At 38.0% G+C, this 16151-nt stretch overlaps 1 pseudogene; it reads left to right on the top strand.

Annotated features, from left to right (window-relative positions):
- Nucleotides 1-1245: 1245 nt before the first annotated feature.
- Nucleotides 1246-16151, top strand: part of LOC138173106 (zinc finger protein 850-like) — a 784878-nt pseudogene continuing 769972 nt past the window's right edge.

Genomic DNA, 16151 nt, shown 5'->3' with positions numbered 1-16151 from the left:
CATCGTACTTGAAGTTTTCTCCATGATAAATATTCTCAGTGCTTTTAGATAGTCTTCAAGTTATGGAATCTTGACCATTCACCATCTTCCCCTCTCCTCATCCAGTTCTGGTTTGCCAGTCACTTAAATTGTGACCCTCTGCAGCTGCGTTCTATTATAGGACTGCTACTTCTGTAACTCTTTCTTGTTGCCCCCCACAACATTTCAAAGTAATAATAAAGCAGATTTACCTATTGTTGCATATTATGCTTTTTATTTTATCAAAACACCAGCTATTTATTGACTTGAGCTGTCTTCCAACAGATTTTAGCCCATCTTGAAATGGTGTGAATGAATCTTTGAACATCGAATAACTGCAGGTCTTTAAGAGTTATCCCTTTTAAATTTCATATCCTGCTTCTTAGGTTTCTCCACTGAAGTCCTACACTAATACTTCATTAAGATATGAAAGTCCTCAGCTCTCTCAGCCTATGCCAAGGGAGGGTAAATTGTGGTGGGTCCTGCTAAACTTGAAGATCTTCTGGTGTGTAGCCTTGATCATTGTTTATATGGCCTTCCTAGCAGCTTCAGTAGGAATCTTCTCCAGATGAACTTTATCCATGAACTTTGGAGTCATAGAAATGGTAGAAAGTGAAATACCAAATAGGAAAAGGGTTGTAATCTGTGTCCATGGAGCAGGTTCCCACACAAAAAACTACATATTGAAGCACAAATAAATAAATATTAATTATTTAACAAATAATTCCATCTCCTTTAGCTTCTTAAACCTGGATTATGACATCTAGTATATTAGCTGTCCTTTATAGCTTTGGGTCAGCAACAGATATGATTAGCACATCTTCTTTGTTTTAAAATTCAATAAAATTGTGGAAGAAAGAGTATAACCTATTGTGTATATGGCAGTAGATACTTCTTTCCAGGTTAATATCAATCTGGAATTTGAGTCTCTTTAGATACGGTATTTCAGTCAGGCGCAGATGACATAACTGAAGTATATTTTATGAACATTCCGTACATCAACAAGGATAGCCTAAAAGATTTTTGTCGGGTTTATCACTGACATCTAACTCCATGACGACCAGAAGCATTCTTCCTAATAGAGTAGGATGAAGTCTTATCATTAAGGAAATGAGGCTGGTTGCAATGGCTTGAAGTTTTGCTTTTTCGTTACTCACAAAATGTGTGCTCTGATTTGATAAGACATTGACATCGAAAGGGTGAGTGACTTTTATATACCTCTTTAAGTTCTGCAAAACACTTGAAGTACTTTGTCCTGTTTGTTCCTTACAACATCCCTGCAGCTTTTGGCATCCCTATTCTGTAGACTGAAAACTGAACCTAAAAAATTTAGTTACTTATCCTGATTTCAGGTTCACTGCTACCACCTGCCAGTTGTAGTTTTCAGAACCTACCTCTTCATTTAAAAAAAGGGTGACATCTGTCATAATTCTTCTAGGAACATACTTGTTCTTCATGGTTTCTCAGAGATTAACCTACCTTTTACAGCTTGTTTGGGTTCTCTCTGATATAATCCTTTGGGATTTGGATATTAGAATTTACTCACTTTGCATACCTGCTCATATAGTATCTCAGCATTGCCTTCCTAACCTTATATAATATTTAGTTTAGTGGTGTAGAAGGAGCCATGGACTAAGTTAGTCAGAAGATCTGCAACAGAGTCCCAGTCAGCCCTCATTAGCAGTTTGGTTATTCACAAATTCAGTTAAGTTTGCTCTGAACCTCCAAATGTAACAGGACTTGCCCTAGCTTGCTTCACAGGGTTGTTGAAAGGATTAAATGAGGTAATGTATGTGAAAGCACTTTATAAACTCTCATCAGTAAAAAAATGTAAATGCTTGTATTTAATTCATTCATTTCAGATTGGAAAACTGAGCCTGAGACAAAGGAATCTGTTTCCGATGACATTGTTATAGACAAATCATCCCAGGAAAAATACTCAAAAGATGATTACCAGCGTGCCAAGTTGGGAGAAGGGTGGAATTATGATCCTGAGAAACCTTCTGTGCACAGTGAATGTGGGGAGTCATTCAAATGTAATTCCAAGCTTTTTCAGGATCATGTCATATATAAGGTAAATCAAACTCATGGTTACAATGAATTTGGAAAAGACTCAATGCAGGGTAAACACCATCCTGAGCATCAGAAAATCCATCCTAAAGAGAAACTTCACGTATGTAAAGACTGCGGCAAAACTTTTAGTTTCAGCTCATCCCTTATGTACCATCAGAAAATTCATACTGGAGAGAAACCTCATAAATGTGATGAATGTGGGAAAGCTTTCATTCTTCGAACACAGCTTAATTCCCACCAGCGAATTCATACAGGAGGGAAACCTTATGAATGTAATGAATGTGGAAAAACTTTTAGATACAATTCCTCCTTTACTTACCACCAGAAAATTCATACTGGAGAGAAACCTTATGAATGTTATGAATGTGGGAAGGTCTTCAGAGGGAACACACAACTTAATTCCCATCAACGAATTCACACCGGAGAGAAACCTTATGAATGTGATGAATGTGGGAAAACCTTCAATCAGAGTACACAGCTTACTTTCCACAAGAGAATTCATACTGGAGAAAAACCTTATGAATGTAACGAATGTGGGAAGGCCTTCATGCAGAGCGCACATCTTATTTCCCACCAAAAAATTCATACTGGAGAAAAACCTTATGAATGTAATGAATGTGGGAAAGCTTTTAGTTCTAGTACATCCCTGACTTATCACCGGAGAATTCATACTGGAGAGAAACCTTACAAATGTAATGAGTGTGGAAAGGCTTTCATCCAGAGTGCACATCTTACTTCCCACCAGAAAATTCATACTGGAGAAAAACCTTATGAATGTAAAGACTGTGGGAAAGTTTTTAGCTCCAACTCATCTCTTATTTACCACCAGAGAATTCATACTGGAGAGAAACCTTATGTATGTAATGAATGTGGGCAGGCCTTCAGAGTGAACACACAGCTTACTTCTCATCAGAGAATTCATACTGGAGAAAAGCCTTATGAGTGTAACGAATGTGGGAAGGCTTTTGTCCACAGCACACATCTTACCTTCCACCAGAGGATTCATACTGGAGAGAAACCATATGAATGTAATGAATGTGGAAAAGCTTTTAGCTCTGGTTCATCCCTTACTAACCACCAGAGAGTTCATACTGGAGAAAAACCTTATGAATGTAATGAATGTGGGAAATCTTTTAGACACAATTCATCCTTTCTTTACCACCAGAGAATTCATACTGGAGAGAAACCTTATATATGTAGTGAATGTGGAAAGGGCTTCATTCTCCGAACACAGCTCACTTCCCACCAGAAAAAGCATACCGAAGAGAAACTTTATGAACATACTGAATATGGGAAAGCTTTTTGATACAGTGAATTGTTTATCCCCCAGATACTTTGTAGTAGAAGGAAATGTTCATGTAATAATGTTGGAAAACCTTCAGCTAGAGCACAAACTTTGGCTCCAAGAGGTTTGTTCTGGAAAGATTTACAAAAGTAACAAATGTGGGAAAGTATTCATTCTAAGCTCAGAGAAACTTTATAAGGAATTATGGAAAGCTCTTCTAACAAGGTGCATACAGTAGAGAATACCAGAAAAATGCTGGAGAGAGGTTCTGTAATTGTAATCAACGTGGCTTTAAACATCAAAAACTCTTTCATTACCGTAAGAGGATTGTGGAAAGTGAACTTTTTTGGAGAACATAACTGACTCCATTTATTTGGTGTTGGCCGTTTTTCTGAGTAGGAGCTGCATGAACTGACGGACCAGCTGCAATCATTGGTTCTCTTTGCTTTCTTCTCTCGTCCTCTAATTGGCACAAAACGACTCGATTGCTAAAAGAAAGAGGATTCCGCAATCTCTGGAATGTCTTCCCTCCCTTATCTAGCCTGACTTAGTGAAATTAGCTATACTAAAAAGGGCACATCCCTTCTCTATCTTCTATAGGCAATCATACACACTTTCCTTGACAAGTACATGTTTTTCTTTGTAACACCACTTGCACTGTAATGGACAGCCATCTGTTTTTTTTTTTCCTTTGTTTCATGTAATGTATAAATAAGGAGAATGACACACGTTTGCATCAACTGCTAGTGGAGTGTGTTGCTCTCTGAGCGTAAGATAAAACCTGTTTCTCTACTGGCCAGTTCAGCCTTTACAGATCCTCATCTCCAAGAACTTTTTAACCATGTACCAGTGAGTTCACCAATTGAAGAACTTCAAGAGATGGGAAACTGGGAGGACTCGTAAAGGCATAGCCTAACACTTTTGTGCTCCAAGTCATGAGATCTACAGAGATGGGTTAATGTTATGTGTGTTTTTGTATTGTGTGGTGTGACTTTGTGTCATTTGTGCTTACTCAGTGTCTTGCCAACCTTCCTATCTAAATTCTTGGTTAAGTTTTTATTCTGGTCTGGTATCTGGCACCAAGGAGCCTTTGGAAAAAACTGTACCTTGGTAGGGCAGAACCAGAGGAAACTGGGGGAGGTCAAACAATTCATCTAACTGTAAACTCAGGCAGTTGGGGTGGGGTGGGGGGATCCCAAACATTAATGACATAAAGCTGATGGAAGCCTCGGTTTCACCTCGAGGAATCAGTCATCATGATGGCATCTGGTTGATATTTCTTTTCTGGAAGAGAATCTTCAGATCCATTTTGGTGAATAGGGAAAACAGTTCTAGGAAGGGCTAGTCTCTAAGTATGAATTTGTTCTTTGTTAAACTAAATGGCCAGCCGATACTTAATACATAATGGCCCAGACCATTATGGTCATGAAACCTTATAAATTCTAGAAGGAAAAAATAGAGGTCAGTTTCCCAAAACAGTTATTGATTTATTTGGGTAGATCCTAAAGTTCATAAATTTTGCCAACCACATCGTACAGTTAATGAATCCTTATCCTGGGGAAAGAGAATGCCACTTCCTCACAAGGTTTTGCCAAAGGACGAATGCTGACATTCTTTGTCGCATTTTCCACCTAGTATTGCACGACTTGTCTCAAACGCTCTTTCTCTGGCTTCCAGCTACCCAGAGACAGTACCCTATTCTTTTAAGGGACAGTAGCATTGCTCTTAATAACCTTGCCCTTCAAGGGCAAGAAAACCTGTCACTGAAATCCTCTTGCTGATCACTTTCATCTTCAGTGAATGGGACGAGAAGAGAGAAAAGTAAAGATAAATATGACCCAGATGCAGGAAGATCACCTGGTACAACTTTTAGCCCCCTTGCAGTGGAATTCTGGCCAAGACAGCTATCTCGTAGGATGGAAAGGGAACAAAGTATTTTAATGTCCTGGGGCCTGTTCTTAGTGCTGTTACCTCTGGCAGTAGCAGAAGACATGCCCTTTTCATCCAAGATACTCAGCCAATTCCAGTGTTAAACGTCCCATTCCCAGTAAACTTTCCACAGAAAATAAGGTGTGTGTGTGTGGGGGGGGGGGGGTGTGAGAACTTTATGCCGCAATTTCCAAATCTTTCAAAAGACATAATTCTAGCCAGGTCGGGAGTACACAGAAAGATCAGTAAGAGGGACTAAAATCCTTTCCCCATTTGCATAAATTTATGGTATTAGAGACCAAATTTATGACTGAAATGTAATTACTGTGAATTTCCAAAATGGTTTAGATGTTTTTTTTTTTTAAAAACCTGAAATTTCCTTGTGTGTCTTGGGGGGGGGGGGGTCTCTATAACAAAAAAAAAACCACAAAAAAAGAAAACTTGGTGAAAGTTAAATTCAAATAGCACTTTTCCCTTTTTACCACCCTCTTTCTTCCTTGAAGTGTGACAGATTTGTTTTAGGGTAAGAGTAGAAGGTGATTTCACTGACTAGAGAAAGCTAAGAAAGTCTTAAACAGTTGAAAAGAAAAGAAAAATAAATGGTTTTGAAATCTTCTAAATATCTGGTGCTTAAGAACCACATGGTGCAATTATTAACTCTTCTATACAGCTTGGAAAGAGAGGTTGTTTAAATCAGCAAAATTGCACTTTAAGGGAAAGCTTTCATTTTGCCTCTATGTTCTGTGAATGACTTAAAGTTTAGTTGTCTAGGTAAATTAGAAGCAGTCACCTTAAAAAGAAATTAGAATTGACTGCATTTGCAAATTGGAAGTGTTTTACCTGACAAAATAAGGAACTATCTGTAAACCTTGAAGGTTCAGTTTTGATCAAGTTAAAAGTAAAAGTGTTGCAGTTAACTGGAGTTGTATAATAAAACTTGTGCTAAGTTAGAAAGGAGAGGTTTTAGTGGCATAAAGGAAACTAGTTTTGTGGATGGAGTGGGATATGATTAGGAAGTAAAAGACGTGAGGAATTGAGAAAGTAGAGAAGGAAAGTGAAGGGTTGGATCAGTTTGGAAATCAGGGTTCAGTTTTGAAGGGAACAGAAAGTTAGAGGATGTTTGGAGACCATTTGCACTCACACAGTGTGGATAGAAACCTTACCTAGAAGGTGATGAGAATTGAGAACTCTGATTTCTCAAAGAGCAGGAATATAAAATTAGTGATTTTCTTTGCCCAAGTTGGCACAATACAAAATCCTTATCTTTGCCAGCTGCCAAAATGTTCAGCATAGCCAAGAAGGTAATTAAGTATTATAGAAGAGTTTCAGTTAAATCTTACAGCAAGTCTAGACTATAGGGAGAATAGGAAGATCTCCATGCTTCTAAAATGATTATTGCATTTAGAGAAGTTCTTATTTTCTCTTCAGATGGTCAAAGTTAATTTTGAGATTTCTCATTGATTGCCAAGCTTTAGTTCATCAATTTTTATTCTTGTTCATGTAGAAAAGTAGCTGGAATCATGTGGCAAAATTTAAAATTGAGCATTTAAAAATTATGTTGCCTTTTGATAAATCCGGGGAAATTACTGTTTACAGCCTGATCTGTGTTCTGAATAGTTATTACTAATGCCATCTTGGTAGTATATGGGCAATTCAATTTTAATTACCCCATACTGATCTCTGAATGCAACTACTATAGAATGCCAAAATTGAGGGATGAAATGGTTTTCTTTGTAAGATGATTCAGAATGTATTCAACTGAGTTGATGTCATTTGACTGGAAATGTTTTGTTTCATATTTTGAGTCCATGATATTTTTTAAAATTTGTTCCCAATTTTTTGCATTGTGATTTTGGGAAACCATATAAGAAATGCTGTTAATTTGAAAAATGGTACCTAGAGTATACTTAACTACACTTGTATTATTAGGAGATTAATTCCTCCTTTGATATGAATGCTCTGAAATGATAAATTTCAGCTGTCACATATTAGACTTAGCACTATGGTAAAAAAAAAAAAAAACACCAAAAATCCCCATTTCCTTGGTTATATTTTGCTGAAAAGTGAATAATGATGATAATTATTTAGAATTTGGCAAAACCTAAAGACCTTGTAAGTTTTTGTTATCAATGAAATTATTTAAGGACCTGCCATGTCCTTTGGATCAACTTGGGCAGAATCATAAAATCTTGTCAGCTCCATGGAAGGAGCTGAAAGAATGTATGTGACAAATGAGAGCTTTGCAAATTCTAAGACAGTAAATTGGATTGCTAATTATGAAATTTATGAAAACTAAACTAGATAAAATTATACCTGAAAAAATATGCATTCAAGTTTTATCTTTGAGCCAACGTAGTATAGGTCCCCACTGAGAATATTTCTCTTTTTTGCCTTAGAAGTTAATATATGATACCTTAAGATATCCAAACTGCCAGAAGCCACTGTCTTTCTCAAATTTTAGTGAACTGTATCAAACATCCACTTCTTGTATAAAACCCCAGAATGTGATTATTTTCTTGATTTTAACTACTTAGTTGTGACATCAAGATGTCTGAACATATACATACACTCAAATGAATTAAAGTGTTTTTAAAAATACCTTGTATGTACTTGATGAATACTGAGAATCAATTTTTAAAGCTATGTATTTTAACAGAATATTATTGCAACAACAAGAAAATAACTGTATTCTCCCTTAAGCTGTGAGTAGTGGAATTTGCTATGTTAAGAGGGTTAAACCTCTTGGGAGTATAATTGGATTTGCTCCAAGTTTTGAATTCAGGTATAATTGTTTATTGCTAATTTAATTGAATTATTGTACCATTCAAGGGAAATGCTGTGAACTGCTCAAAGGGAGTACATTTTGAGAAATATTACAGATTTAGAAATGTAAGTACCTGGGAAGACTGACAAAAGACAGCCTTATAAAGGTAATGGCAGGATCTTTTAGAATCAGTTTCCCCATCATGCTTTTTCCTTTCTGAATAGCAAAATTTCCTGCCTGGTTAATAACGAACCTGGCTGTGATCCCCTATATTTACATGAATAATGTGAAACTTGTATGATTGGCTGTTCCAAAATGTTACTATGAGTATTACCCAAAATCAGCAAAGAAAACTTTATCCTGTTATATTTATGTTAGGCCAATCTGTGCCTTTAGGCTGAAGCCTGAGGGAATAGTCTTAATTTTGTTACAACCATGTCTTTCCTTTTTTCCCTTTCTTAGCAAATTTCTCTAACTGTGGTAGGTGAACTACAAAGGTTTTCTAATGGATCTTAGCATTACAATCCTCATGCATCTCTGAGGTGCAGGTAGGAAGGACCCAGTTGCTTTTATTTTTACTATTTGGGATAGGTGGCCACTTCTCATTTCAACTTTCTAACCTAAGTTACTAGGACAAGCCTGTCCTTATGCTTGCCATCTCCTTGCTCATCATTTTAATACTTAAATATTCATGTATAAGATTATGTACTTAAAGTAACACATTCTTTCTGAATGATATGAAGATAAAGTATGTCTTTATGGGTGAAGTCTGCCATATGGGAGAAAGATGTAAAAGCTTTCATTTTTAATGAAGTAGTAATCTCCACTTTGTAAAAAGAAACAAAATTTGAATTTCCATTTGAGAACTATGATATATATGATTGGTTTTCAAGTGATTTCCATTGGATAAAGGAATATAATTAAAGACTCACGATAATTGTAATTGTATTAGTAGTTAGGAGTGCAACTGTTGTGCCAGTGAAAAATAATGGAAAAATCCAAGGAAAGATGGTCCTAAATGATACACTCCAAATTTTATCCTGGAGATAATAAGGAACTAAAGTTCTTTTGGGTTTCTCTCATGTCCATTTAATATTCACAGATGCCTACCCATACAAATATCTAAATACGCAGACTTTGGATATGTTTTAATAATTGTTCATAAGATCTCAAGTTAGATTGAAGCTTTCCTATGTAGAATTGTTCAATTGTCAAGAAACTTTTAAATCAATAGTTTTTTTTTTAAATAAAAGGACAAAGGAAATGAATCTTTTCCATCTCCACAAAACAACCAACTACTGTACCTGAAAGGATATACATTATATATACATATATTGGGAGAAGAAAAGAGAAGAGAAATGCTTGTGGTCCTCAGCAAACCACATAGTATGTCAGGAAGGATTCCATGAGATTTTGAAAGAATTAGCTTGAGATTCTGGAAAAACAAAGGATGGCTAGATAAAATATACTGCCATTCTCTAGAAGCAATATATTTTTATGGTTTTACACCTCAAAACTAAAGCTCCAGTAGCTTAACCATCCAGGGAAATATGTGGACAGTAAATACAGAAATCCATATTACTCTGTAGAAATTACTGCATGCCCTAAGCAAATGGCCAAAGATAGCCGCCGGCCGCCCCCCCCCTTAGTATGCGTGGCTGTATATCATACAAAATGGTTAGGTATAGGTTCATTAAACTAACAGGTCTTTACACTCACATAATTCTAAAGCACTTGGCTTTAGGAAAAAGTTTGTCTCAATTTGTTGAAACTCATACATTAAATGGACTAATTCTCCAAAGCATTTTATGTGCGAGATAGTTAAATGGATTTTGAAATAAAACATTTGTATCTTATTTTGGGAACATTTAAATGGGAGTTAGATTTTTTTTTTCATTGCTGTTTGAAGTCTCTCTCTGATAATATCCAGAGAAAGAGGGACATTTTACCAAGTCAGGTTTTCAAGGATCCTTTTTAAAATAGTTCTTTAGCACATAGATAGTATTGTCTGTAGTGATGTCTATTTGTACCACATGCAGGTTTCAGGTAAAGATCTAAAGAAAAAATAGTATGTGAAAACAAAAAACTAAACTTTCAGATGAGTTACAGGTGACCTAATCTGATGTTCTTCCTATATCTGTGATGTTCATAAGGTTAACTCCATTAGACTTGTACCGACTCACCACGTGAACTTATTACTGGGAAGCCAATGTAATTAGTTTTGTCAAGCCTTACCAAACTGTATTGAGTTTTATCACCAACAGGTTAAAGACAGAATTACATAAAGGATCTCCTTAAGTGACTTGGAACTTGGAAAGTAGTCAAGGAAATACCTCTGCAGATCCACCCTATAAACAAGGTGAAGAGGCCCATTCCATGTACTTTTGACAACTGACACCTCAGTTAGACACCAACATGTTGATTCAGGGATGGACATCTCTGAGCTTAAGTAGATTAATCTGGACAATTTGTGGACACTGGTCAAGGACAGACCCCCTTTAATTTCCTAGGGAAAGTGTTTCCCAGAACCAGATGAATTCATGAAATAGACAGCTAACCCAGAATGATGTTGAAAAAGAAACCTGTTTTCTAAGTGAATATTATTTTTCCCCTCTGACTATAGAGCTATGTTTATTGTCCACTATCTCTTAAAGAGTGCCCTGTTTTTTATCTTAATTTTCTTGTTCCTTCTTAAATTTACTGTAGTATGACTAATTTATTGATTCAAGTTTGATGATTAGTTTTTAAGGAAATGTTCTGAATTTTGTATGATTTGTGACCTGCATATTTTTGTTGCATAACCGCTATAACCCTCTTTGGACCAAGTTGCCTATGTCGCTATACAAGCTGACTTAATCTCACCCTCATATTAGGTGTCCCAAAGATAAAAATGGTTTTATCTAGGGACAGAGGGGAAATTGTTCAAAGTGAATATCTGGGGAAATATAACTGACTCCATTTTATTCTATATTTGCAATTTTGCTGTGTAAAATGCCTGCATGAACTGAAAGACCGACTGGAACAGCTGGTTCTCTTCAGCATTTTCTTTCCTCCAGTAATTGATACAAAAAGACTTAATTGCTAAAATAAAATATTAAGAGGACACAAAATCGTCCCTGGAATGTCTCCCCTTATCTAGCTTGCTTAGTGAAATAACTCTCCTAACAAGGGCTCATCCCTTCTCTCTCTCTCCTATAGCTAATGATAGACATTTTCTTCAACAAACAGACTTTTTTCTTTGTGTAACCAGCTGCACTATAATGAGCAGTGATTTTTTTCTTTGTTTCATGTAATATAGAAATACTACTAGCTGAATTGTGAATGACACACATTGCCATCAAATGTTGCTGGCGTGTGTCACTGTATAATAAAACCTGTTTCTCTGATTTGTGCTGGCTCATTGGCAAAAGCTAGTCAGACTGATAAATTCATGCGACAGAATGCATACTGTAATTAAGTCTTAGGAATGTAATTAATGTGGGAAGGCTTTCAATGAAATTGCACACCTTATTATTGATCTTCCAAAAATCTTTACTTGAGAAAAACATTTTATGGATGTCAAAGCCTTTAGTCAGGAAATCTCTCACTAAGTATAAGACATACTGGAAAGAAACCCTATTAATACAGCAAATGTGGGTATATGGAGATAAAGGGGCCTTAACTATAGGCATGGAGATAAGGCCCTTATGGCTATTTCCCTTGGCTTTTTACCAGCTAATGCTTTCCAAATGGGTAGTTTTGTGATGTCTGGCCACACAAGAAAGGAGAGAGACAGCCTATCCTCAAAGCCAAATTTAAGGGTAGAGTTGGTTAGCTCTTGGTCCTATGACAAGATACAGGAATAGAACTGCTAAAATAAGCTGCCAAGGAGGGTCTTCCATTAGGCCTGAAGGAATTTTTGCTTTGAGACCCACAGCTGAACTCACTGATGGAAATGCAAACAGCTGGGAATGTAATTAGACTTGGTTCGGGGACAAGTAATTTAAACCAATTAAAACAATAGCTTCCCAGATCTGACAAGACACCCTGATTCATGCAAGCTGCTGGAAACTGCACAAAGCCACTTTGGACATGTCCACATCAGGGATATCTTTGCTTATTAATTATGTATCTTTGCTTGAATAAACCTTAGCATTAAAAAAGTACAAGTGCCTGTCTGTCTCATTATTTTGCTATTTCCTGCCCAGCTGCCCTCCTCTAGACTTCATCCCACCCTAGAAACTACTTCAGCCCTGGAGCTCATCAGTACCCCCGGGCCTCTCCCAGAACCTCGGATTAAGAAGGGCTTCCAGGCTAGCCTCTTCATTTCCCACCCCACTGAGCCCTTCTCACTCCTCCATCATGCTGCTATATTGGGTACCTCCCCTTTTCTACCTGCCTGCTTTGCACCTTCCTCCTATTAAAATGTATGCTCCTTCAGGGCAGGGGCTGCTGTCTTCCCTTTTTTGAATCCCCAGCATTTAGCATGGTACCTGACATGTAGCAAGTGCTTAATGCTTATTAACTGACTATAGGAAATAACACAATGGTCTGTCTGCCTGGTCTCTACTACAGATCCTGATACATGGAATCATGGAGGATATGAAACAAAGGCTGGCAAAGGGCAGACCTTGACCATATCCTCTTCTCTATCCCCATATTCATGGAAAGAGCTTCTGCTTGAGTTCACACGATGGCTGCATTATACATTCACAGTGTTTTCCAAGGAAAATATGAACTTCTGCCAGTTCCCGTAATTTATTGTGAAGGGATTTAAATGAAATCGATGGGGTGCTTGGGTGCCTGTGCTTGAATCCCGGTTTGCAAAATCATATCAGTTTTTAAAATCACATTTCTCACTAGCCTCAAATCCCCCCAGCCTCAGAGCATTATCTCTGCCCCTTCCCCCTGCTAGCACTCTGCCTACCAACTATTCATGAAATGTATATCTCCCCTTAGTATAATAACCAGTTGCACCTATGAATCCTTCACTAGATATCTGTAAGTTAACTCAGCCCATTATGCACATCCTGGATCCCTTGTTAGTTTGGGACATATGTATACTCCCAACATCCATCTTGTCAAACAGGACATTGATGGGAAGCAGACTGGGCACCTCTCAGTCGGTCCTGACTGCTAGTTGACTTAGTGATGTTTTAAGCCTAAAACCACACCTCCATGCAGCACTCCCTTGGGCTATTTCCCAGTAAATCATGGGCAATATGCCTTCGCAGTAGATAGTAAAAGTGCATGCTCCTTTAAGCATTGGCCACTCCTTCACTCTTCCCTAATTCCACCCTTACTCACTTAGCATAATTGGCACAGGTTATACTATGGATTAACCTATAAAAACTTTAACTCTACCCCGTTAAGGTTGCAGGTTCCCTAAGAACTCTTGTTTTGACAGAATTAGACTCAGAATGCTTGAGCCTGTGAATTCATTCCAGATTGCCCACCAAGGGACTCTGATCATTGGGGTCCCTGAAACACTTATCATCCCTCTTCAGAATCATTACTGATATACTGGGGAAGACCTAGGACATGATATCCAGTTGTTCAAAAGAATTTATATAGTGGATACCCTGTATCAGCACATACTATTGGAAGGAGTAAAGGAAATCCCCATTCTCAAGGAATTTCCATTCAACACATGTGCTGAAAATGAAACACAAAACAGAATTGTTTCAAAGGAGGATGCTAGGAATGTGGGGAGTGAATGGTCATGATAGGCTTCCTATATGAGATGGGCCCTGGCATGAATCTTGAGTGAAGTCATCGATTCCATGAGATGAGAAAATATGGGTCGCGAGGACATGAGGAATACGGGTCGCGAGGACATGAGGAATACGGGTCGCGAGGACATGAGGAATATGGGTCGCGAGGACATGAGGAATACGGGTCATGTGAAGTCATGAAGCTGGGAAATAGGATGTCATGTCCAGTAAACAACAAGGCCATGTAACTAGAACATAGTGAGAATGAAGATGCACATGCGATGAATCTGGAAAGGGAAGCCAGAGCCAAATGTGAAAGCATTTATGAACTGAAGCAGAGTTTACATGTGGTTTATATCTATATTAGGGGCAAGATGGAACCACCAGATCTTAAGAAAAACAGTGATATTGTAGGAACTGTGCTTTGGGAGCGTCACCCTGGCACCTGTGAGGAAGGTTTGAAGAGGAGAGCCTAGATGCAAAATAGGCTATTGCAATACCCCAGGGCAGAGGTGATGAGGGATTAAACCAGGGTGGGTGCAGAGAAGAGGATAAGTGGTAGGTAAGGCCTGACTTGGACTTGTCTGGGTGTTTGGAATGCAACGAGACATTTGTACTCCATCTAACAGTTATAAAAAGGTGGTTTGTGTAGCCTTATCAGGCAAAAGTTGTCCAGAGCAGGGAAATACAGCACTCCCTCTGGCATACTCCCTAAACGTTCACAGTAAAGATTCAGCTGAATGTAACCTCCCTGTTGCAAACATTAGTATGTTGGTCAGAAGCCCAAGTGAAGAGTTGGTGAATTGTCATATCCTGACTTCTGTGGCCTTAGGCCACTAGGAATGATTTCCACACCTTTTAAGGAAAAGCTATCTTAGCTTGCCTTAGACAGGGCCTTGAAATATTGTTCCTACTACAACTACATCATACCCTTTGGTAGTAAGGTCTTCTAGAGGACCTCCCAGCTGTTAAGTAATTTTGGAGCGGTTTCTCAACAGCATTGATCTTTGACATTTAAGATTCCTGGCATAGCCTGTGTTGCAGGAGGAAAAGAAGTAAAAAAGATAGGAAAAACAAATTCATTAAACAATCTAATGACTCCCTGAAGGAGCAGAGATCAAAAACCAGAAATCTAAGGCTTCACCCACCCCATTCAAGAAAACAGTCCTAGATTGTAACAATCATCCATGTAATAAGTGATGTGAAATATTCCAGGGCAAAACAGATTGTAGTTGGCAGAACATAGGTTTAGACCAACATATAACAGTACAAAACACAATGGATCCCAAGGGAATAAACATATAAATATGAAAAGCTGTTCTATAAAAAATGTAGGGAAGAATAGTAGGCTACAATTTCCACAAATGTGGCTGAGGAATGAATTTGTAACCAGCCTTAGAATAAAGACTATTCAAGAAGATAAGAGAAATTTTTTGGTTTATGCAAAAGCAAATCAAAGATAACGACAACAAGACTTGTGCACACATGTAGCAGCAAGCACCCTGGAATATCCAAGATGGCTTCTAGCTGCCTGCAACTCAAAAAGGGTTAACAACCTTACTTTAATCAAACATATATTATTTACCTAGTTCAGGGTTGTAGCAGCAAGCACCCCAGCGTCCCCAGGGTGGCTGCCAACACAGGTTCTTAGATCTGCTTTGTTAAAGGAAAGCAACTCAAAATGGGTTAACAAGCTTACTTTAATCAGTCAAACATGTATCATTTGCCTAGTTCAAGGGAAAAAGGTCAGCACCCCGAACTTCAGAGTATACAGACAGAATTATCAAGACAGAGAAACAGATCAAGCAGACAGGTTTCCAAACTGTCCACCCATTACATCCATGCCAAATCACAGTTACCATCAACATCTGGGTTTTTCAAAGCCTGGGGGCTCTCAACAACAGCTTCCCAGAGTCTCATCTGATCAAATCACAGAACACTTCTCTAAGTGAGCCCCAAAGCAAAGCCTCACATCAGGGATTATATAGCCTTCTCCTGGGTCAGAGAATGAAACCACCCTCTTGACCCACTGCCCAATCACACAGCATCAAGGTGTGGGCATTCCGGAAAACCAAGCCTCCTGCCACAGGCTCCATGTGAGCACATTCAGCCTATTAGGAGGCAGAGTATATTTTCAAATCAAGGAAGGTTCTCAGAGTCTCTTAAGCCTATCAAAGGGCCTAAGGGTAGGGAAGATCTTTAAATTTGCATTTCCATTACAAGGGGGGGAAAGTCAGCACCCTGAACTTCAGAGAAAATACAAACAGAAGTTGCAAGCAGACAAAAAAAAAAATAGAGAGAAAATAACACAATTCAACATACAGGGCTTCTAGCTGTCTGAGCATCACATACCTACATAGTTACCAGAGAGAGAAGCACCAACATCTGG

The sequence above is a fragment of the Petaurus breviceps genome, unplaced genomic scaffold, assembly GCF_028583685.1.
Source record: "Petaurus breviceps papuanus isolate PSGF00001 unplaced genomic scaffold, PetGlider_PUasm1.0 563, whole genome shotgun sequence".
In the NCBI taxonomy this organism is placed as follows: domain Eukaryota; kingdom Metazoa; phylum Chordata; class Mammalia; order Diprotodontia; family Petauridae; genus Petaurus; species Petaurus breviceps.
The sequence above is the reverse complement of the archived record's forward strand: the minus strand, read 5'-3'. Positions and strand labels throughout refer to the sequence as shown.